The following is a 23,289-nucleotide window of genomic DNA, read 5'->3' as shown; positions in this document are numbered from 1 at the left end:
CGTCATCATCAAGAAATAGACGCCAGCTCACACTGTTGTCATCGACAAGAGCGATCATCAACAAGCGGTGACACGCGCAGTCACCTCAAGTAGTAGACGCCACGGCAGTCACCTCAAGAGGTTTGACGCCGTCGCAGTCACTCCAAATGGTAGACGTCACGACAGTCAATAACAAGGAGCACTCGCCGGCTGACACCGTCACACCGGCAAGAATGGCAATCACCCTCAGGAAATAAATACCTCGACGGTCACGACCAGCGCAATTGATACTCGCAAAGCGATCAAAACGCCTTAAAAGCGTTGCACCGTTGAGGAACGCACTCTAAGACTGCCTCGGCCAAGCCAAGGCGGAAACAGAGGAGACGACCAATTAATGACATAAAAAAAAACTCAGACAAGGACGAGAAAAGACCTCGGCCGAGCCAGAGACAAAGTGAAAACGTTAAGTACAGATTGAGATGCTCAACTATTAACACAAGAAAAAGGGAATGAGGTAAAGACCTCGGCCAAGCCGGAGGCAGAAGAAACGAGCTCTTATTAAATATGTTCAACTTATTACAAGAAATACAAACGACGGCCGTCCCCATAAGGGTCAGCCAAAGGACAACCTGCCAAAGTTGTACAAAATACAAAGACGGAAAGGCAAAAGGGTACAGACATCATCTCCCTATGTCTGTTGCTACTCGCCATCAGCAGCGGTAGCAGCGTCTCCTTCGATGGGCAACCCAGCGGCTTTCCTGGCAGCCTCAGCCTTTGCCTCGGCAGCCTCAGCTTCCCTCATTCTCTTGGCCTCCTCATTGGCCGTCTTTGCCCTCTCAAAGAAGGGGCCGCCTCCTCGGCCGCCTCCTGCTCTATCTTCACCCTCACCGCCTCCTTGGCCCTCTCCTCCACGGCCTTCTCCTTAGCTTCGAGCTTGTCGTCAAACAGCTCGTCGAATTTGCTCCACGGAAAGGAACCTTCAAGAGGGAAGAGCTCCTCAATTACTTCCCGGCACCGTTGCCGGCCGGATCCCGGTCGGAGCACATGTCGGGAGCATTTTGGTTTGGAGCATCTCAATGCCGTCCTCCTTTTGCACGATGATGGCCTCCTTGCTCGAATCACCTTCCCCCGGATCTCGAAACCGTTCCCCCGAATTCATTCCTCTCGCTGGAAATAGAGGTCGGCGTGCCTCGAACGAGGTCACACTTCGCCAAAGAACTTTTCAACTTCGGCCGCAGTAGATCACGGCCTTGGCTCTCTCAAGAAGGACCTCCTTTTCAGCGTCCTCCCGAGCTTTCTCTCGCCCAAGAGCGCCTTCTCGGCCTCCCCTAAGCCTCTCGCTCATTGAGAAGATCCGGCCGCCTTCGTGGCCACCTTCTTAGTGGCATTAAGCTCAAAAGCGGATTGAGCCACGGCCTCTCTCTCGCTCCATGATACGAGCACCGGTCGCTCGTTCCACCTCGCCGATCTCTTGATCAACCTCGCGCTTTCCGCCACAAGCCGAGAGGGGGAAGCCTTCCGGGATGAAGAGCCGTGGCGACGTTATGATCGCCGACTGCGGACGGAAAGGGAAACCTTCGGGATGAAGAGTCGTAGCGACGTTATGATCACCGGACTGCGCGGGGTTCTCCTCCACCGCCGCTCAACAAGAGCGGCCGATCGGGTCGATCTACAAAATTTAAAGTAAGCATCGTATCAACATACATAGGCATGCCAAGAGCTCGTCATCGCGGCACCGATGAACCTGCAACCGAGCCACGGATAGATCAATACCGTGCTTGGCCTTCTTGGCCGAAGGGCGCATTTCCTCGTCGCCCAGGCGAAACGGCGGCGGTAAAGGCCATCTCGCTTTCTTTTTACGGACAAGGGGAGACCCCTCCTCCTCACCGGAGTTATCCCCATTGGAGATATAAACGACTTCCACCGTCTCTTCGACACGGGGGGAGGGTGGAAGGGAGCCGATGTCGACGCCATCATCGCCGAAGGATTTGTTTTTCGCGTATGGCGCGGCATATTACTAACAACCTTCGCACGGGCCTCCACCACATTCAAGCGTTTGTTCTTTGGTCCATAAGATCATTCGGCGACGTCCTGCGGTCGTGGGTCAGAGCCTTGGGATGCAAGTTAGCAACGGTTTTGTCTTTGTGCGCCCCCATTCTCCGGAGGATATCCTCGACAAATCCGGTCCAAAGTGGTCTGCGAAGGAAACAAAGCAAGAATTAAATAGAGGAATTAAATCGAAGTTCAAGAACAGGGAACATTGACAGCGGTGATGGGCCTCATACCGACCCCACTCACCCTGTGCTAAGGCTAGGTATGAGGCCGACATGGCAGAGCGGCTCATCACGAAGAATGATCTGCGTTGGGGGAATCCATCTTTTCGGCACCCCACTCTTGTCCGCCTCAAAGAGCCTCATCGCCGACCTCTCGTCCTCCCTAAGAGAGACCCGCCGGCATCCATCTTGAGTTTTTTCCGGAGACCCATGTCATGTTCCGCCTTAGTCTCACACCGCAAGTTAACTTGGTCTTTGAAAGCAATGGGCGGCGGATAGTCATCCCAAGACCTTAACGTACACCCACCGATCTCTCCGGTCTTTGCAAGAAGTAAGTTTGTCAACAGAGACATAACCCTTCTCCATGTGCACACTGTACCAACCGAAGCGGCCAGAGATTGACGGCTGGAGATAATGCAGCCGGCGGAATAAATTCACCGTCGGGGCCTCCTCCTTGAAGAGACAAAGCCACACGAAGCCGACTATCGTCCTCATGGCCAACGGATGCAGTTGGGCCACAGCGACGTTCATAGCTTTGATGATAGCCATGACGTACTCGTTCAGCGGAAACCGGAGCCCGTACTCCAAGTGTCGCATATATACACCGGTATGGCCGGTGGAGGGCGTGACGGCTTTGACCCTCCTCAGGGATGACAATCTTGTATCCCCTGCCAAAGAAAAAGTGGCCCTCGAAAAATTTCTCACCAGAACAACTGGCCAACTTATGGGCCCAAGCTCGGTCAACGCTTGCCTTACAGAGGTCACCGTGATCCATAACGTACTGCCTCCTCTCTTTGGGACGAGCCTTTTCAGCATCATCACCAAAATCGCCTGCGTCATCATCGTCATCCTCCCATTCCTCCAAAATTCGAGGATCGACTTCAGGAGAAGGAGATCTAGGGCCCCCAGGCCTTATCAGGAGGGCGTCCAACTTCTCCTCCTCATCAAGACGCGACAGGGAACCCCCCCGCGCCGGTTTACTAGGCTCGGCATCAGCAGAAGACATGTTTACAATAAAAACTTACAAAGTTAAGAAATTGGGAAGTTTGTTTACTTGAAGAAAAACACTCGCCGGAGTAACAACTCTGAAAATTAGAAGACAAAGAAGCCCTTGAAAGTTTAGAGAGGAAAATTTTGGAGAATGAAATTGGTGGCCAATTTCACGGAATAACTGCCCTATTTATAGGAAGAAGCCCATGAAGAAGGACCAATCAGAGAACAGCCCATGAAGCGTCATCCAATCAGCGTGCAGACACGTGTCGGACATGCAACCACGGGATGTCAATCGTTGCAACAGTTAGACGTCAATCAACGCAACAGTGACCAAGCGTCTTCAACACGCCCGTTCATATCTCTCCGCCTAATCACCTTCCTCAACAAATTCTCAAGCATCTGTTCTCCGCCGGCCACATGATCAACCAAGCTAAGTAGCGCCGGCCGGGGGCAATCAAAAACAACCGCAGCACTCAACCCTGGTCTCGGCCAGCGTCACTTTCTTTTCCACATCGGATGCCCTTTACGCATCCATGTGGAGGGGGGATATGGTACGGCCTAAGAAAGACCAGGCCGAGGTAAAAGAAGCCGATGCAGAAGAAGCCGATGCAGAAAATTTTTTACAAATTACTTGCGCAGAATATACGCTCAAACGTACATCGAAGCCCATACCACGGCATAGACTACTACGGGGCAAATTGATGGGGCATATTCGCACCGCCGACCAAGTCAACATATTGAACAAGGTCAAAGATATCCAAAGAAGTCAACGACTTAGACACCTTAGCCGATGCGACCCATCGGCTGTTAGCCTGGGTCTCGGCGTGACAACCGCCACCGGGACACATACCGCGTACTCATATCCAAGACCCCTCGGCGGTGAGTCAACATGGCCCGCCGGCCGCCATAGGTCCCTCGGCCGAGGGGTAGATCGATCTTTCCACCGCTAGCCACTTGGTCACTTGGCACTACGTGACAAAAGGTAAAAGCCTATAAATACTCCTCAACCTTCATTGAGGAAAGGATCCACAACTTAACCTAAATACACTATTCATCTGGTAATATCTTCCTTATCTCTCTACAATACATACCTAGCCAAGTAACACAACTTAATCCTTTAAGTTTACTGACTTGAGCGTCGGAGTGAGTACGCTTGGCACAAAGCCAAGCCCTCAGTTCGTTCATTGTTGCAGGAGAGGCCGAGAGGAACGATAAAGACAAGAAGGGTTCAACTCAAGACATTATTCTACAAGCCACGGGTGGTAACAATACTTGCTCTGGAATTACACCCGGAACAGTAATGATATTATTTATTGTATATAACTTTTTTTACTCAAACTAACATCTTTTTATTTTTTTACTAACTTTTTTTATTAATAACATGATATTATTTATATAACTTTTTTTACTAAAACAAAAAAATTCTTTATCATAGCAAGTCTGGAGATAAATTAGTGGAGAATGTAATATATCGAATCTTACAAGTATTTACACTTAAAAAATTATGCCCTTTTATAGCTCACTATACAATAATATATGCTAAAAATAATGAACTCAATTTTAGGAAAAAATTTTAGGCGGGAAAAATGATAGTTTTTCCTATTCTTTTAGTAAATAGGGGATTCTGAATTCTGAATGTGAATGGTGGGAATATAATGCTAGTCGCAAATTCTTATGTCAGACGGACTTTTTCCCGTCTGAAATAAGACGGACTAAATATAGCTATTTTACCGTAAAATGTTACTATTTTCTAATAAAATATTATCATCATTTTCAGGGTAAAAAGTGACCACTTTAGCTATAACATTTTGTCATTAAATAGTGACATTCTATGAATACTTGGTTCTTGAACAACAAAAATGTATTTTTCCCAATGCCAACATTCAACAGAAAAGTAAGTCAACGCATACATCAACTCTCTTGCCTACTCAATTGACTTTTTCCTGCAAAGATCCACAACTTCACAAGTCTGTAACCCTACAACCTTATAAAACCTTTTGTAGGTCCGCGTACAATAGATGGGTAGCAATTCAATTTAATGTAAATTCCCAGATGCGCGATTTTTCATAGGTTTTGAAAGGTCAAGTTAAAGGCAGAAGTCAAACCGGCTGCTTGATGTTGTCTTCAACGAGTTCTATACAGCGGTATACGAGTTTTCATAGCATTTCATTGTAGACCTTCTGTAAGTTGGCTTTGGACAGCACCCCAGTGTGATTTGTTTTCCCTGTTTTAATGCAAATAGATGAGACGGTATTTCAAGAGACTGTTTTGGTGCACTGAAGCGGCCGTTAACCATCTGAGAATACATATCGTAATTTGACAGCAAATACCACCAAAGCAAAGAAAAGAAAAGAAAAGAAATGCCTTAGTAGGAAACAAGTTCACCTGTTGATTCTGTAATCAAGATATATCTGAATAGGTTAAGCGCAGAAAGGACCTGCATCATAGTTAATACCCGATGTCAAAATCCCAAAAGAAAATTGGTTCAAGGGAGATGAAGGTCTATTGGTACCACTTCAAGGCTATGTTTCTCAGACTCAAAAGAAGTCTCCAACGCGTGTGTATGTCAATTGTTGACTTGGGTTATTTTATTACAAGAGCTCATGATTTTAGTTTAAGAAGTGAAGTGTCCAAGTGTAACACCCATGGTGTCCGTGCACGAGCTAATGTCAGAAAATTGCCATGGATAGCTTTACCGACATTTCATTTCACACTATGATAAGAAATTATAGACCAATTTTACAGATGATATGCCCAAAAAAAGTGGTCAGGTAGCAATACATGCAACTTTGACAAGGGCAAGCCTTTAATAAACTCAGCTCATCAAAATCCAGCACAACTTAATTATCGATGCAGTGGGGATATTAACCATTATTCCAATCATACACAGTGATCGCAAATCGCACACTCTATAGTCCATTAGAAATTTCATCAAACAGAAAAACATGAAACATGAACCACAATTAGAAAGAAAAAAAAAATCAAATCTTTCATAAGCTAGCTTCACTCAAACTACCCCTAGAATCAAACAACCCAAACAAAGTTCTGATAACTCAGATCGTAGGGCGAGTGAGTTATGCCTTATGTTCTATAGGTGTTGTATTGTTGCTGATTCCTTGCTGAGGACGAATTGGATTGGTACATACAAGTTATGGAGGTGTACTGAGGGCAATTAGCATTAACTGAATCAGCAAGTTTTAAGCTTAAGATTATGACTAGTCAGCAATAAATGCACATATATGAGGAGGAAGTCCGATCTGGATTGTAAATTGTCTGATGATGAGGAGGACAGAGCTCTATCGACCATGAATCTGCTGAGTATGGCTATCCAAAAACCACCATTTATAGGGATTCCTCCGCAAGAGTGGTGATACCACTAGAGCATTTTAAGCTTCCTGTTCTAGACGGCTCTTTCTTAACGGAATTACGTTAGAGGTGCCTCCGCTACAGGAAATCAAGCATTCATTTTCCTTATATTTTGGAGTACCAGGGGAGTACACATTAATGGCAGCGTCCGTGATCAATGATGCTAACGACATCCTTAGAGCTCGTGCCAGAAGTGATTCACCCACGCACCGAGCCAATATTTTGCCTGGGACCCCCAGTTCACGTCCGTGTTTATAGTATTTCTTTTGAAAACTCATATCGAGTCTTTTCCTCTTCCACTAGTTGCATCATGCCTGAGATTTCAGGTGATGAGAATGCAGGGTTGGGTGTAGTTTCTTGAGTTATTTTATCATATTGAATTGTTATCTTAAAATTAAATTTTTACAATAAAGTTTTCAAGTATATTTTCTCGTAAAATTTTAATTTAATTTGTACTTTGGATGTATGTCACTTCCCCTGCTGAATTTGCTCCTTCTACCCGTAATTACATCGAGTAGTCTGGCTCTTGTGCATTTCACTAATGGGTATAAAATTATGCCAGATGAGCTAGGGTCTGATGTTCCGAGCCCAAGTTGCTCTACCAGTCTACCCTATTTTTCCCAATGATGGGTTCGGATTCGGTTAGTATGGTGATTGCTGACATCCATAGTTAGTATGGGCTAGAGTCGGGGTTGAGGTTTGAGGGTAATGTAAGGACCTTACCGATCAGTATGGTGCAGGGCCGGGTATAGTTCTTACTTCTTATCTATATTTCCAGAATATACAAATTATTTCATAAGACGGTTTTAGTAAAGCCTGGAGTCCTGGAGAATGGACATGTGTGTAATAAGCCTAAATAAACACTTTTAATGGACATATGTAAGTATGTACTCGTATGTAATAAGCCTAAATAAATACACTTTTAATTATTGATAAGCTAAAGCAAAAAAAAAAAAAAAGCGTTTGCCGGGAGTCGAAACCGGGTCTATTGCTTGGAAGGCAATTATCCTAACCGTTGGACTACAGACGCAAGCACGACTAGAATTAAAACTGCGAATAACTAAACAATGATCAAACATAAGATACCTCTCACAGTCTCACATATTTATGGGATGCGAGCAATGGACCACCCTTTGAACAACTATCAGAAATAGACCTATAATAATTATAAATGCAATATACGGAGTATGTGATTATTGGAGGCATTTGTATTTCATAGTTAGAAGTGAAACCGCGACTAACGAAATTAAAATTTTAACATAAGATTCAAGATGAAAGTATCCATCTTAAAATTAAAACGATCAAATATACACTCACTTGTATATGTGGGAGAAACATTTTATTATTCTCGATACATTTTTCTTTTGCCTCATCTAAAATGCTTGACTTGTTTTAAGCTTATGACGGATATTACCGTCTTAACTAATAATTTGTACTCTCCCTATATTTATGGGATGGGAGCAACCGAGCAAATGAGCAATGGACCACGCTTTGAACAACTATAAAAAATAGACCTATAATAATTATAAATGCAATATAAGTGACATCAAATCATACATCAAGCACAATAAAAAAACATCAAGGACAATAAAAAAACTCTTGTGACGGCCATAAATTGTGATGGCCTTAATTATAACCACTTTATGATAAAAAGTAACCATTTACAAAACATTACCTATTAAATAATGGTTACATTTTCTCATAAAAATGATCATATTTAAGTCTAAAAAACCCGTCACAAATGAGAACATGGGATAAAAAAAAAGGTTGGAAATATTAGATGTGTCATAAATTGGCAATTCCTAACATCTAGGCCCACTTGAAGAAAACAAAAGCTAGTGTGACATCACATAAAATTAGATGCATGAAATAAACATTCATGTGCATGTATGTATGTAATCTACATATATGTAAGAGAATTTTCCTTGCCAACTTTTGTGTACACTCATTTTTTGGGTTTGATGCCATTGTGCTCTTTTCCTACCTTAGCTCATGAAGTACTTGTCTTTTCACTTGGATAGATAACTCAATACTTTGTGGGGATAGTTGTAAATAGTTATAGTTAGAGTAGGCATTTAGGGTCGGGTCAAGGGCAGCGGCAAGAATCCGGCCCGGGCATAGTGACGAAAATGAGGTGGCCCAGGTCCGGCACGTCTAGGTAAGAGGCGGGTCGCGACGCCAAAATTCCAAAAACCCGTGCCTAGGCACGACCCGGCGCGAGGCACGAAGGGTCAGGCATGACGGGTTTAGAGGTAAATAATTAAAGAATCGTTAAAAATACTAGAAGCACGACGGGCGGCACGAGTTCGGCCCGACTTTGCCCGAGCCAAGGGGCGGGCCACGGTGGGGGTGGAAAAGAGGGCCGGCACGGTACGACCCGAAAGCACGATTGATCGTGCTTGGGTCGGACCAAAATTGTAGCTAGGCACGACGGACCGAGACTCCGGCCGGCACGACACGGCCCATTGCCTCCTCTAATTATATAGTTCCTTTCTTTTGAATTGAAAAGTAGTCATAAGATGACTATATTCCTCCGAGAATTAAGGATTGAAATCATGAAATGAATGTATAAGAGCAAGTCCAATGGTAAGCGGATATCTTCTAGCTTGACAAATCCACGTCATATCCTAACCTACAACCATTTTAAGCTACTAAACTCTTCAATGGTTTAGCTACATTTTACACTAGCTTGACATAAATCACAAATTCCAATAAATCAAAAATTAAAAATAAATCAAATCTAATTTATGGAACTAATTTTCCTATTGGTTGTTTTGCATAGTGGGGCAATTTAAGCAACTAGCTTAATGAAGCTAGTTGCTTAAGGCAAGCCATTTTACATGGCCATCTCCAATGGTGTAGCAACTAGCAAGCAAGTCCCTAAGCTACACCATTGGACTTGCTCTAACATTTACCATATTACATTTATCATATTTATGTATGAGGCTCTTGCACTCTTATTTCTATTCTTGAGTAAAAGGGGTGGGAAATACTCCGTAGTAGTTAGGTCTTGGCCATTTGCAAAAGCGAATTTATAATGGCTGACGATATTAACAAAATATAAGTTGCGATTAACACTTTTTATTTTGGCTAATTGTGAGATTAAGCACCTAAAATTTTAAATATAATAAATAGGCCCCATAACTTTAGCTAAACGTGAAATTTAACCTAATTTCATATTTTCAACCAAAATTACACCAAAAATTTAAATTCTAGTTATTCATAAAATTAATTAGCACGCAATAAAAAATATCATAAGTTACAAATTTTACATACAATTTATTTTGCATTTTGAAAAAAAAAAAATACTTGCAAAAATTATAAAAATTGGAAATTTGTAAAAGTGATCTCATATTTATATGCAATATTAAAATTAGTAAAAGTATTCTAAACATTATGTTAATAAATTATTTGAATATTTGAATAATTATTTAGTGTATAATGAGCTTATATATAAAAAGACTAGTTTGGATGCCCGTGCGTTGCAACGGGATAATTAACTCAGTAACAAAAAAATTGTTATAAGGTCTTAATATTATCTTATGTCTAATTATTTATTTAGATATATATGATCAAAAGTCCAAACATCTCATTTAAGAGACGCAAAAGATGTTGGGTTGATACTAAGTTCCAAGGATGCCTCATATTTATAACCATAAGACCACCAAATCTTATGTTAATCTTTTCGATGTGGGACAATTCTATTATTTTTATATAATCCTATACGAAGTATTATTTTTCAACGTGGGACATATAATATATTAAAAAGTACACAATTTTATATATGTACAAATTATATGAAATCTATATGCTAATGATATCATTTTTTCCACGAATCAAATTATGTTATTTTCATAATTTTCTTAACGATATTTTTTTATCAAATGAAATCTAAAAGTTTTTATATAAAAATTCGAAACATCACTTGAAGATAATATAGGAAATAAATATTATTTTAAATAAAAAAATATTTTTATGATACTTTTCTAAATTAATTAATTTTTAGGATCACCCCACCTTATGATAATTTTTTGATGTGGGACAATTCAACTATTTATATATAGTATATTTACCACAGTTACATTATTTTTCAATGTGGGACAAATAACAGACGAAAAAGTACACCATCTTTTTTGCACCTATTTCGATATCCAACCCGATTTAATAATGAGAAAATACTATACTATCTATTTATATTCATACGTTTTTTCCATTTTTTGTCATAATTAAAATATGTACAATTATGATTTAAATTACATTTTTTTTCCTAACTCGACTTTTAATATGTAATTGAGGGAGCAATAAAATGTATAAACAAATTTAAAATATTTTCTTTTTTTGGTTCGATTTTGATTAATGGTTAAAAATTATGATGTCTTTTAGTTACTCAAATACACTACAACAAATAAGGTAATTGGCGACCATATAAGGCGACTGAGAACAGTCGCCATTAAGAATAAAGCGACTAAGACCCGTCGCCCGCACTTCGTAGCTAGGTTTGGTCGCTTTTGGCGACAGGCGTTCGTCGCCAATTTTGGCGACGGAAATTTTTTAAAGCGGGCGATCAAATTGCCGCCAAAATTGGCGATCGTCATTAGTCGCTAAAAAGGCGATCGCTATTAGTCGCTTACCTAAAATCCACGTCATCTCCATATCTTCAAAATGGGCGACGGATTTTGGTCGCCATTTTGGCGACAGATGTTGGTCGCCATTTTGGCGACTGATTTTGGTCGCCAAAACCACTGTTCCCCGTCGCCAATGACCATAAAATTAATTCATGATCAGAGACTTAGCGACGGTTTCCCGTCGCCAAATGCCCAGTATCCGTCGCCAAATTTACATTTTTTTTAGCGTACAAATCGTTTTTGACCTAGCCAAATACGTAAAAACCTGCAAATAAACCAACACTTCCAGCAGAGAACACATGGGAAGCCAACACAACCAAACTTGATAAAGAAAATCATGTTCCATACACACAACTACGAGTTCTACGAGTTTTGGTCATCTAACATTATCCGGGAATAACATGTTTTCTACAAAACTACATAACAGGGAAACTTGCTCCCGCTCCACTACCACCTCCATGATTAGGATCTCTAGGATCCTTTGGTTGCGGGCGCCACCCAGTGTTGCAATTGGCGAAGAAGGAGTTCATCCGGTCCATTTCCTCCTTCATCCTCCGAATTTCAGCATCTCTCTCGGCATCCCGCCTCTCCCTCTCGGCATACTACCTAAGTGACTTGAAACGTACAAAGACAGTCCCAAAATGGGGACTATTCAAGAATTGCTCCTAATGAGTAATTCTTGAACGGGTACTAGGTCATTATATATTAAACAAGTTGTCAAAATTATAAGGCAAATTTATACAATCCCCTAATCAAATGACATTACTAATTTAACAAATTTATACATCATTCTCATTCTATTCAAGAAAAATGCTAATTAATTAACAAAAATGCTAATTAAATCATTCTAACTTAATTAATTTGGTTAATTATACAAGTTGTCAAAAATGCTAATTTCTAACCCTAACTCAAATTAATTAACAAAAATGCTAATTAATTCATTCTAACTTAATTTGGTTAATTATAAGGCAAATTTATACAATCCTAACATTATACTACCTTCATAAAACTATACTACCTTCAACAATACTACTTCAATATTACTAAAACTAAGCATCACTAATCAAATCACATTACTAATTTAACAAAAACCCCAATTTCTACCTTCATAAAACTATACTACCTTATACAATCCCCTAATCAAATCACATTACTAATTTAACAAAAACCCCAATTTCTAACCCTAACTCAAATTAATTAACAAAAATGCTAATTAAATTACAACTACATACAATAATAAGCATCACTAATGTATAAATTACAACTAGATACTAAATAAGCATCACAACTTAAACAAAATATGAAGGATTGAAGTAATTAAATCGATTTGAGTCGAAAACAAACCTTTATTATAAACAAAGGGTCGGTAGGGATGTAGTGTGCGGATGGCGGCGGCGAGTGGTGGCGTCCGGTGGTCGTTGTAGTTAGTGGTGGCGTCGGGTCGTCGGATTTCTGGGCGTTTTTTTTTTTTTAAGTTGATGTTAGAGTGAATGAAGGGGACGGGGTGAAGAATCTGGCAAAAAAAAAAAAAATATACGTATCGACGATTGGCGACCGTTTTTGGTCGCCAAATTGGCGACGGGTAATGGTCGCCAAATTTGGCGATCGATTTTGGTCGCCAAATTGGATAATATTGCGTCGCCGGGGAAGTGGATTTCATACGGATTTTTGGATAAAAAGGTATAGTCGCCAAATTGGCGACGGATAGTGGTCGCCCGTGTCTTTTTTTCTGTCGCCAATTTGGCGACTGTAGCATGTCTGTCGCCTTTGTCGTGTTTTCTTGTAGTGATATAATGAGGCATAATAATTACCTATATTTGAAAGTTAAAAAGATTTAATTCTACTATTTATTAAAGTAAAAAAGCTCATTATTGATTTGTTTATGGATTTAAGCTCTTTTTATGCAACACTTGATTGTATTATAATTCATAAATTTTCTATTTTAGTGCAGAGATTATCATTATATATGACACATTAATAACCAATTTATGTATATTTAGCACCCATTTTATTTTTTAATTATGATTTTGTCTTAAATAAATTTATTATTCTATCGATTGTCTTAAAATAAACATTATAATATCACTAATATAGTAATATATAATCATTTTTATAAATATCTACGTGATTAATATTTGTATGGTATTGTTGTAACTAAGCTTTGCCGTTAATACAAACTCTTATAAGAACTCTCTAAGATATATTTAAGCGGTTCAAATGATTTTGGGTTGATACTCCTAAGTTTCAAATATGACTCCTATTTATAATCATGTGATACCTCACCTCATGATAATCTTCTAATGTGGGACAATTCAACTATTTATATGTAGTATATTTACCACGCCTACATTATTTTTCAATGTGGGACAAACAATATATTTAGAAATACACCAATTTTTTTGCACCTAATTCGTCATCTAACCCAGATTAATAATAATAAGCAAATACTATACTACTCCGTATTTATTAATAAATTTATGATACTTTTTTGCTAAATGAGATATATAATTTTTTAATTAAAAAATTATAAACATCACTTTGACATAATATAAAAAATATATATATCATACCGTGGATAATGATATAAACTCTTAAGAGCTCTCCAAGACAATATTTAAGAGACTTAGAAGGTTTTGGGTTGGTATTTAGGTTCTAAGGATGCCTTCTATTTATAATCATATGATCACCCACCGTATGCTAAACTTTCGATGTGAGACAATTCTATTATTTATACGTGATGGGGCATATTCTGCACCGCTGACCAAGTCAACATATTGAACGAGGTCAAAGATATCCACAGCAAGCCAATGACTTAGACATCCCAGACCCGATGCGGACCTTTCGGCCAAGATGGGTCTCGGATGGCAACCTACCGTACCGGGCACATACCGCGTACTCATATCCAAGAACCCTCGGCATGGAGTCAACCAGGCTCGCCAGGCCGCCATAGGTCCCTCGGCCGAGGGTAGATCGATCTTTCCACCGCTATGCCACTTGGCCCACTTGGCCACTACGTGACAAAAGGTGAAAGTCTATAAATACTCCTCAATCCTCATTGAGGAAGGGATCCAGAATCTAACCTAAGAACCACTTAAATTGGTATTATCTCTCTCATCTCTCTACAATACACGTAATCAAGTTACATACTACTTAATCACAGTAAGTTCACTAACTTGAGCGTCGGAGTGAGTACGCTTGGCACAAAGCCAAGCCCTCAGTTTGCTCATTGTCGCAGGAGAGGCCGAGGAGAGCAGTCAAGGCTAGAAGAGGCATTATTCGACAAAGCTAGCGTGGTAAACAAACCTGCTTCGGAATTCATACCCGGAACAATACGTAATATATTCACCACACCAACATATTTTTCAATGTAGGACAAATAACATACTTAGAAATACACCATCTTTTTCGCACATAATTCGACATCTAACCCGGGTTAATAATAATGAGTAAATACTATACTCCCTCGATTCAAGACCAAATACAACATTCCTTGTTTTACACTATTCATGAACGAATATAATCTTTACGATTCCTTGCAATATGTAAGACAAAATATGGTCATTTGGGATCTTATTTGATTCACCTATAAAGTACAATGAGAATATCAAATTTTTAAATTTTTTATAATGTAAACTTAAAGATATTTACGTTGTAATTTGTGTCTTGGCAAGTGTGTAAATGAAAATGTTGTATTTGGTCTTGAATGGAGGGAGTACTATTTATTAATATTCGTACGTTTGTTTTTAATTTTTTATCATAATTACAAATATATGCAAATAATATGATACTATATTCTAATGCTAGCATTTCTTTTACCAAGAATCTATGATAATATAATTTTCATAATTTTTTTATAATACTTTTTGGGCAAATGAGATGTATAAATTTTTATATAAAGATTATAAACATCACTTGAATATAATACATAATATAGAAAATATATATTTATATATTTATATATCATACTGTGAAGATAATGATATAAACTCTTAAGAGCTCTCCAAAACAATATTTAAGAGACTCAAAAAGTTTTTGGTTGGTATATAGGTTCCAATGATGACTCCTATTTATAATCATAGGATCACCCACCTTATGTTAATCTTTCGATGTGGGACAATTCTATAATTTATACGTATTATAATCACCACACTAACATTGTTTTTCAATGTGGACATATAACATAGTAAGAAGTACATCATCTTTAATATGTTCAAATCATATGAAATCTATACTCTAATGAAAGCATTTTTTACCACGAATCTAATTATATTATCTTCATAATTTTTATAACGACATTTTTTTGCCAAATGAAATGTCAAATTTTTTAGTATAAGGTGGTTAGATTAGAAACTTCTCATGAATATAAAATAAGAAATATAGATATTATAATAATTAAAAGATTCTCCACTTTATTTTTTACGTGGAAAATATTATTATTTATGAAACTTTCCTAAATTAATTTCTGATGATGTGGACGCTCTAGAATCGCTCGAAAAAACTCTCTTTTATGTATATATATAGATGTAATGTTATGATTAAGGTTGAAAATAGAAATTGAGTTGGATTTCATTTCCAATCAAAGTCACGGGGCCTAATCACTACATTTGTAACATCTAGGGCTTAATTCCACAATTGTCTAAAGCTAAGGAAGTCAATTACTATTTTCATATATGCTGTTATGGTAATATATTCAAAAATAGTATACTATCGCCTCTCAGAATATGCTGTTTATCAAAGACGTGAAATTAATAGATTAATTCGTCAATCTACTGTTTAAACCTGGAATCTACTAATTTTATTTACAACTTGTACAAATTCTATTTTGACATGGTAAAAGGTCTATTTCTATGTCATATACTCCCTCCTATTCTAGATAAGTGTCCCATTGTAAATATGACACAAGAATTAAGAAAATGAGTTTAGACCACACAAAACGGACAATGGGACAGTTATGTGAATAGACGGAAATGAAACTGAATTTGGACCACACAACACTTACCAAAAATGGACAATGGAACATTATTGTGAATAGACGAAAATGGACAATAAGACTGTTATTTAGAATAGAAGGGAGTATAAGAAACGCAAATTAAAGGGCGAATAAGCGATAAAGCCGCCTAAGGTAAAGGAAATTCGAACTTGGATGGGACCCTAGTAAAAAGTAGTAACATGACTATACAATATGATGCAATACAAAAGACGAAACATTATTTCAAACAAAAAAGTGTAATGTTAGGGTAACTAGCAATAGATGAAGTTGAGGACCCTAATAATTAAAAAGCAGTAAGTCTTACTTGTGACGAGTATGTCCGTCACAAGCTTACGACGGGTCAAATAATACTTAAGATGGTAGATAAGACAAAACAGTTTGCTACTCCCTAGGCAATCTGCATTTGTCTTATCTACCCAAATGAATAATACTTGACCCGTTACAAGTTTGTGACCGATATGCCCATCAGATGCGTGTCATAGAAGATGTTAATGTATGGTTGATTAATTGTCAGCATGTACGTATTGCATTATGTTAAGACACACTGTTGAGAGGCTCAGCAGGTCTGAATAAGAGAAATAGGATGAGAAGTGGTATTGTGGTCCTTCAACAAATTAAACAAAAGCTTGCCATATGCCATTGTGGTCCATGCTCCAATACAAACGATAATTTAGCATCTAGGAACAATGAGTTGTGTTGTGGGGTTTTTATATTCTTATTATTTGTGCCCACTTTTATATGTATATACGACAACTAGTTTTTGAACCCGTGCAGTGCACAGGTGGTAACGTAAAGTATTATTAAAAGTAAATTTACGTGCTTTTTGAATTTAGTAAATTACTAATTAAACTTTAGAAAATGGTCTACCCATACACTTTTTATAAGTTTGTGTTGCTTAATTGTGAAGTACTCTCTTTTTTTTTCTCGATTTTTTAACTTATGAAAAGCAAAATTTGAAAAGTAAATATAAAATTATTGTAGATTTCATAACCTGTTTATTTACGCAATATACATTTAATTTTACTCATTGTTGTACGTTTTATATCATATTACCCCGCTTGTTAGTTCTTCCCTCAATTATTTACCTTTTCTCTCATCACTGACTTGACAACCTCGAAACCCACCAACAGACCTTTCATCAGAATGCTCTGCACTAAACACCTCGAACCACAAAGTCCCTCTCAACCTATATCCTAGCATAGCAGCCCCCACAACTAACCATCATACGTCCTCCAACTACTCATCCCCCCTCTTGTCTCCACCATCCCCTACGTCCGCCCGGCCCTAACCCATGCGTGACTCCCAACCCTTCTCGTAACCTTATGCAACTCCCCACTCCATCATTACCTACCCATCGTGACCCATCTCCTATCACGACCTCCCACCATTAACACCACCCATTCATTCTCTATTTACTAACACGTTATTTACTCATTATCTTTCAATGTCGTAATGTTATGCATTAATTGTTAGATAATTTTTTGAAGTCACTTCAATTTATATAAATTGAAAATAATATGAAGTATTTAAATTGATTTTTTAATAATTTTTTTAATAACTCTATATTATCTATTAATTACTCGCGATCTGATATATTTTATGGAATTGGTTGAGAAGAATCACAATAATCATTTATGCATTAATGGTCATTCATTAATAAACGCAATTGCTAAATCCTACACACCATTTTACTACATCATATACATTTTGTCACTTTTTTCCCCCTCATACCCTTTTCTCTTAAAACACACAAAAAAAAAAAATCTCTCCCCCCCAATAGCCCCATACCCAATGACCCAAACCTCTCTCGCCGGCGCCGCCACCTAGCAACAGTCACCGCATCTGGTCTCACCGGTTGATGCATCGGAAGTCGGAGATTTTGCCGGTGTCCTTGTGTGCTATCGTCTCCTCATTCCCGAAAATAGCACCTCACCATAAAATTCAAAACCCCACCATTTATGGCTCCAAAACGTCGCCGTCACATCAAAATTGAGACTAATAGGTGACAGATCTGCAGAAAACGACGTCGTGGTTCACTATTGGAGGGAGTTAGTGTGACCGGAGGAGTGTCGGCGTGAGGGTTGTCGTCGTCGGAGATATAGTTGCGCGAGTCCCCTATAATATAATCGATTTGTGTGACGTAGATTGCATCAACAAAAGACGTTCTTTTCATTACTGGTAAAATTTTACACACCGGAAAAATTAATGGTCAAATTGGATGCCTCGTTTGTGCTCGTCGGAGGTGTCCCCGACACTGTGAATTAAGTAGTAGAACCGTAGAAGACGTTCTTCTTTTTTCACTCTATTAAGGGTTGTTTGTGGGTACGGAATGAGAGGGGCAAAGTCGGAATAAGTGTAAATTTTGTGTAGAATTTAGTAAAAGTGTGTGTACGATTTAGCAAGTCCCAATAAAATACAATAATTTGTCTAATCTATATATATTTCGTTCTATCGTTCTATTCCTAAGGTACATGTTAGAAAAAACCTTATTTCTATATGTGTGGACGTATAAAAATTAAAATTAATATGTCAAATACAAATATATGCCAAAAATGGAAATAGATAATTATTGACCGATGCACCCAAAAAAGAAAATAGATAACTATCTATTGAATTAACGATGAGAGTATTTTGAAAGGATTTAAAAAATTGAATAAATTAAAATCTTATCCCTTAGTATTATAAAGAATGAGACCAATGTCACTTTGAGAGAGGAAGTGGTGGTCACTTAAGGCAATATCCGTAGTTTAATTATTTACCATAATAAATTTATAAAGAGGACAATTAATTTCGAATAAATTTTAGAGAAAATAGGACAATAAAAAAATAGGGGATATCACTCTTGTGTTAGATATTATATTTACAACCATGTTGTATATTTATGAGCATGAATAATCTACACGTTTATAATTGGGTCTTCTATCATGCTTACACCCGTGTCGTATATCATGTTAATAACTTCGTAAAGAAACGAATTATACCATGTGCGAAGTTTTAAAAATGTTTTTAATAAAATAACTGTTTCAAATAGAGATAGAAAAAGAAGGATAAACTTATTAAGATTATGAAATGGTAGTTGGTACTCGATCTGTTTCGGTTTTTTTTTTATTCCATTTTGGAGGGTCTCAGTCAATTGTTTGTCTTTATATTTTAGATTAATCTTTGATGGTTAAAACAAAAAAATTGAATCCTCATCACTTAATTTAGTCTACTTGTCATTTAATAATTGACTTTTTTTTTCATTGTCTTTCGACCAAAACAAAAGGCAAACAAATCAATTGTATCTTTTTATTTTAGATTTGCCTTTAATAGTCAATTGAATTCTCCCCATTTTTTGGAGAATGATTTGCAATAGCCATTTTTGTTATATACGGAGTATCATCTTTCTCTGCAATATATTATGCGATGGAACTTGGAAGATACAACTTTAAAATACACAAAACATAGAGTAATATGTACATAGCTATATCATATATATACAACTAATATACTCCATATAAGAATTAAAGATGACAAAATATGAAGATTGCGAGCGAAAATAGTAGGAAGCACAATGAGTATGTTTGAAATTAATGAGAGACAAAAATAAAATAAAATTATAAGGAGATGAGAAACTAAAAATTACGTCCAATTGGTGACAAAATAGTAAAAAGCTTCCTTTTTTTAATGCCGTAAATTTAACTTGTTGATTATATTTCTGTTATGGAATTTTTGATATTTAGGGCAATTAATTATTAGGCCAATATTCTTGTCAATAATGACACCCGAGATTCTTGCCATTAATGATTAAATTTATTACTTTAGACATAATTTATGTAGTATTTTAAAGACAATCAAATTAATTGTTATATAGTTCATAATTTTTGGTATTTAGGGCAATCAATTATTACGCCAATATTTTTTGTGTGATAATCGATTTGATTTGGGCGAGATTTTTGGCAAAATAAAATTGGCATATTTGTAAAATTTTAAAAATATTAAAAAGATTATACTTTTAACCATTAAATTAGGTAACAAATATAATCTTGAGCAAATATCTCCTTAAAAGATTATAACGAAAATTATACTTTTAACCTGTTAAATTGGGTAACAAATATAATCTTGAGCAAATATCTCCTTAAAAGATTATACCGTAAATATGTTTAAAAATATGTTAAAAAATCAACTTCCAGTTTTTTTAGCAATGTTTACGTGACTGCCTTTCTTTCCTTTATTTTATTTTTTTTCAATAGAATTGAGAGTGACACGTGGCGTCTGAAGGAGCTATGACACGTGACAATCAAAGAGGGTGGTGGTTATTGCTTTAATATAATATATGATTAGACCTGTTAAACGAGTCGAGTTTTAGGGTAATAGGTTGGATTAGGTTCAAAATATGGGTTAAAAGTAATTTTTTTTAACATATTTTTATTTTTACCATTTTTTAAGGAGTAGGAATTTTTTTTTTTTTTTATAATTAATCATATTAAATATTAATTTTATATTTATATTTATTACTTGTCGTACTTATAATAAAACATTTATTCTTTATAAAAAAATAAACTATTTTATTATTAAATGATATGAAAGTTATATAAAAAATTATATTTTTCAATATTTTTGTAATTGAAAATATTAAAAATAATTTTTTAAAATTATTATTCGACATTAATATATAAATATTGAAATCTTAATGAAACTTTAAATTTATCTTTGAACGAAGGGGTCGGGTTTCAACCCTAAATTAACTTCATATCGGGGTATGGTCAGTCAGCTCACGAGTACAGATTTATAGGTCTTAACTGTAAATAAAACAGGCCGGATAAATTTTGACAGGTTTAAGTGTCTAACAACAATTCGTATCTTTTTCATCTTATAAACATGCTGCCTCCGCTCATTTTATTTTCATATATTTGTTCAAAATATATATATAAGCAGAATTTAAATAAACATATGAAAATAAAATGACAAGCTCTCCGTTTCAAGTTTCAACATATCATTTATTTTATTGTAATTAGTATTGGCAAGAATAATTGAACTATAAATAATAAATTCCCCATACTAATGTCAAAATCATACTCCCTCCTATTCTACATAACCGTCCCATTGTGAAAATGGCACAAGAATTAAGAAAGTGAGTTTAGACCACACAAAACAGACAATGAGACAGTTATGTGAATAGACGGAAATGGAATTGAATTTGGACCACACAACACTTACCAAAAATAGTATTAATGGGACGATTTCATTAGGCGGAAATGGATAAATGGGGACGATTATCTGGAATAGGAGGGAGTACTAGTTAGTTCATCATATTATTTTTAGGGTTTAGGAACATTTGTGATTGTTAGATAAACGGATAAGACCTCCAAGTTCTTTCTAATAATTGAAGTTGGAAAATAATTTTGATACTGCCATTTTCTTTGGATCGATTTTACTACTAAAAGTACGAGCGCCATCAGAAATCAGAATGACAGAATTCAACCATATAAAGTGCTATGAGGAGCACCTATTATTAGTAATGCCGTAACCTTTAGGCAATTATACACATGTGCCATACCTAGCGCATTCTTCACGACTTCTTTGTACCCGTCTCAATCATTTGTTTACCTTCCACTTTTATCAAATCGAGAGTATTCTGTTATGGAGTACTTGAAAAGTACTGTAGAAGTAATAATGATACTCCCTCCGTCCCGGTTATTTGTTGTCCTTTAGTTTTGGCACAAAGACCAAGGAAAGGGGAGGGGGCCAATGACTAAATGACAAGTGGAATAAATTGAGTGTGAATGATCAAATTACTCATCAAATTCAATCTTAAAATAGAAAGGACAACAAATGACTGAGACACCCCAAAATGAAAAAGGACAACAAATGACCGGGACGGAGAGAGTATTTAGTTATTTACTACACAAGTTAGACTCGATTTGATCAACCCGACTTAAAACTTATCCGAGTAACTCGATTTAATCTACGAATTGATAGCGATAGGTCCCTTTTCAAGAATTATGATTCTATTTCAAGGAATTATTATTGAAGCTTGGTATGTGATAATGTTATTGATTCTTTATTCTAGTTATCCAGCATATATATTGGGCAGATCATCTACCAAGTATTTATGTCTGTCAATCATCTTTTTTTTTTTTTTTTAAATTACTTTACGTACTTGCATTAGCTTTTGGTGTTTAGGCGCCTTTAGAATTTATAGTGGAGAGATCGTCTATCGAAGTTGGTTAATGTAAGTGATAACAGCATCTAGTCACTTAAATAAATTAATTTAAGTGGGTTTGTTTTCTATCTCTCTAAAAAAGAATTGACAGGTGTTTACTAATTAAATTTTGTTCTCGTCCCAAGGATTGTCCATACTATCAGAATATATATCCCTATACAACGCATCGTAAATTAGAATTGCCCCGTGAATTAAGGCAAACTAAAACCAAAAAAAAAAAAAATCCTAAACATCTTACTACATAAACTAAGAGTAAAAGGGGATCAATAGTTAGTGCAATAATTGTTAGATGCTAACCCTAATTAGCTTTTCATGTTTAGAGTGTTAAAATATTTAAAGATTTGCTTAAAAGCAGTTACAAATAGTGACAAAAAAAGCTTAAAAGCTTACGACTTACTATTTTTTACCTACTATCTTGCACTTTCATTCGTACCCGTCTCTTAAAGGCTTGTACTCTTGTGGGCTTGTACAATATAGTGTACAAGGAATTCGAATTTATCTGAAATATTTTAATCTTAGTCACTAGATTAAAACCTTTTTTAATATTTTAAAAGTATTGTCGTATTACTCTTTGGTAATATTTAAACTTACGATATTATGAAAGTAATAACACAATTGTCTGCAAGCTAAGGCTGAGTATGGAGTCTCATAGTTAAATTTTTTGCGAAATTTTCAAGAGTTTAATAGGGTATAAGGCGTTTAATCATTGCAGGTTTTTCCTCGTCATCCAAAAAAAATGACAATCAACATAGTCAATTAGCTCAAACTAATTTAGATATTTTTCATGTGTTTATACCTACTTCCAATTGTCGTTACTCTCATTATCTTGTCCATCTTGTTCTTCTTCATATACTATTC

At 36.7% G+C, this 23,289-nt stretch overlaps 1 non-coding gene across 1 annotated transcript; it reads right to left on the bottom strand.

The window, feature by feature from the left end:
* Window positions 1-7,569: 7,569 nt before the first annotated feature.
* TRNAG-UCC (transfer RNA glycine (anticodon UCC)) lies at window positions 7,570-7,641 on the bottom strand. The gene has a single exon. It is a non-coding gene; the product is annotated as a tRNA-Gly (tRNA).
* Window positions 7,642-23,289: the final 15,648 nt, after the last annotated feature.

The sequence above is a fragment of the Silene latifolia genome, chromosome X (assembly GCF_048544455.1).
Source record: "Silene latifolia isolate original U9 population chromosome X, ASM4854445v1, whole genome shotgun sequence".
Classification (NCBI taxonomy): domain Eukaryota; kingdom Viridiplantae; phylum Streptophyta; class Magnoliopsida; order Caryophyllales; family Caryophyllaceae; genus Silene; species Silene latifolia.
This window is presented reverse-complemented; position numbering and strand designations above follow the sequence as displayed.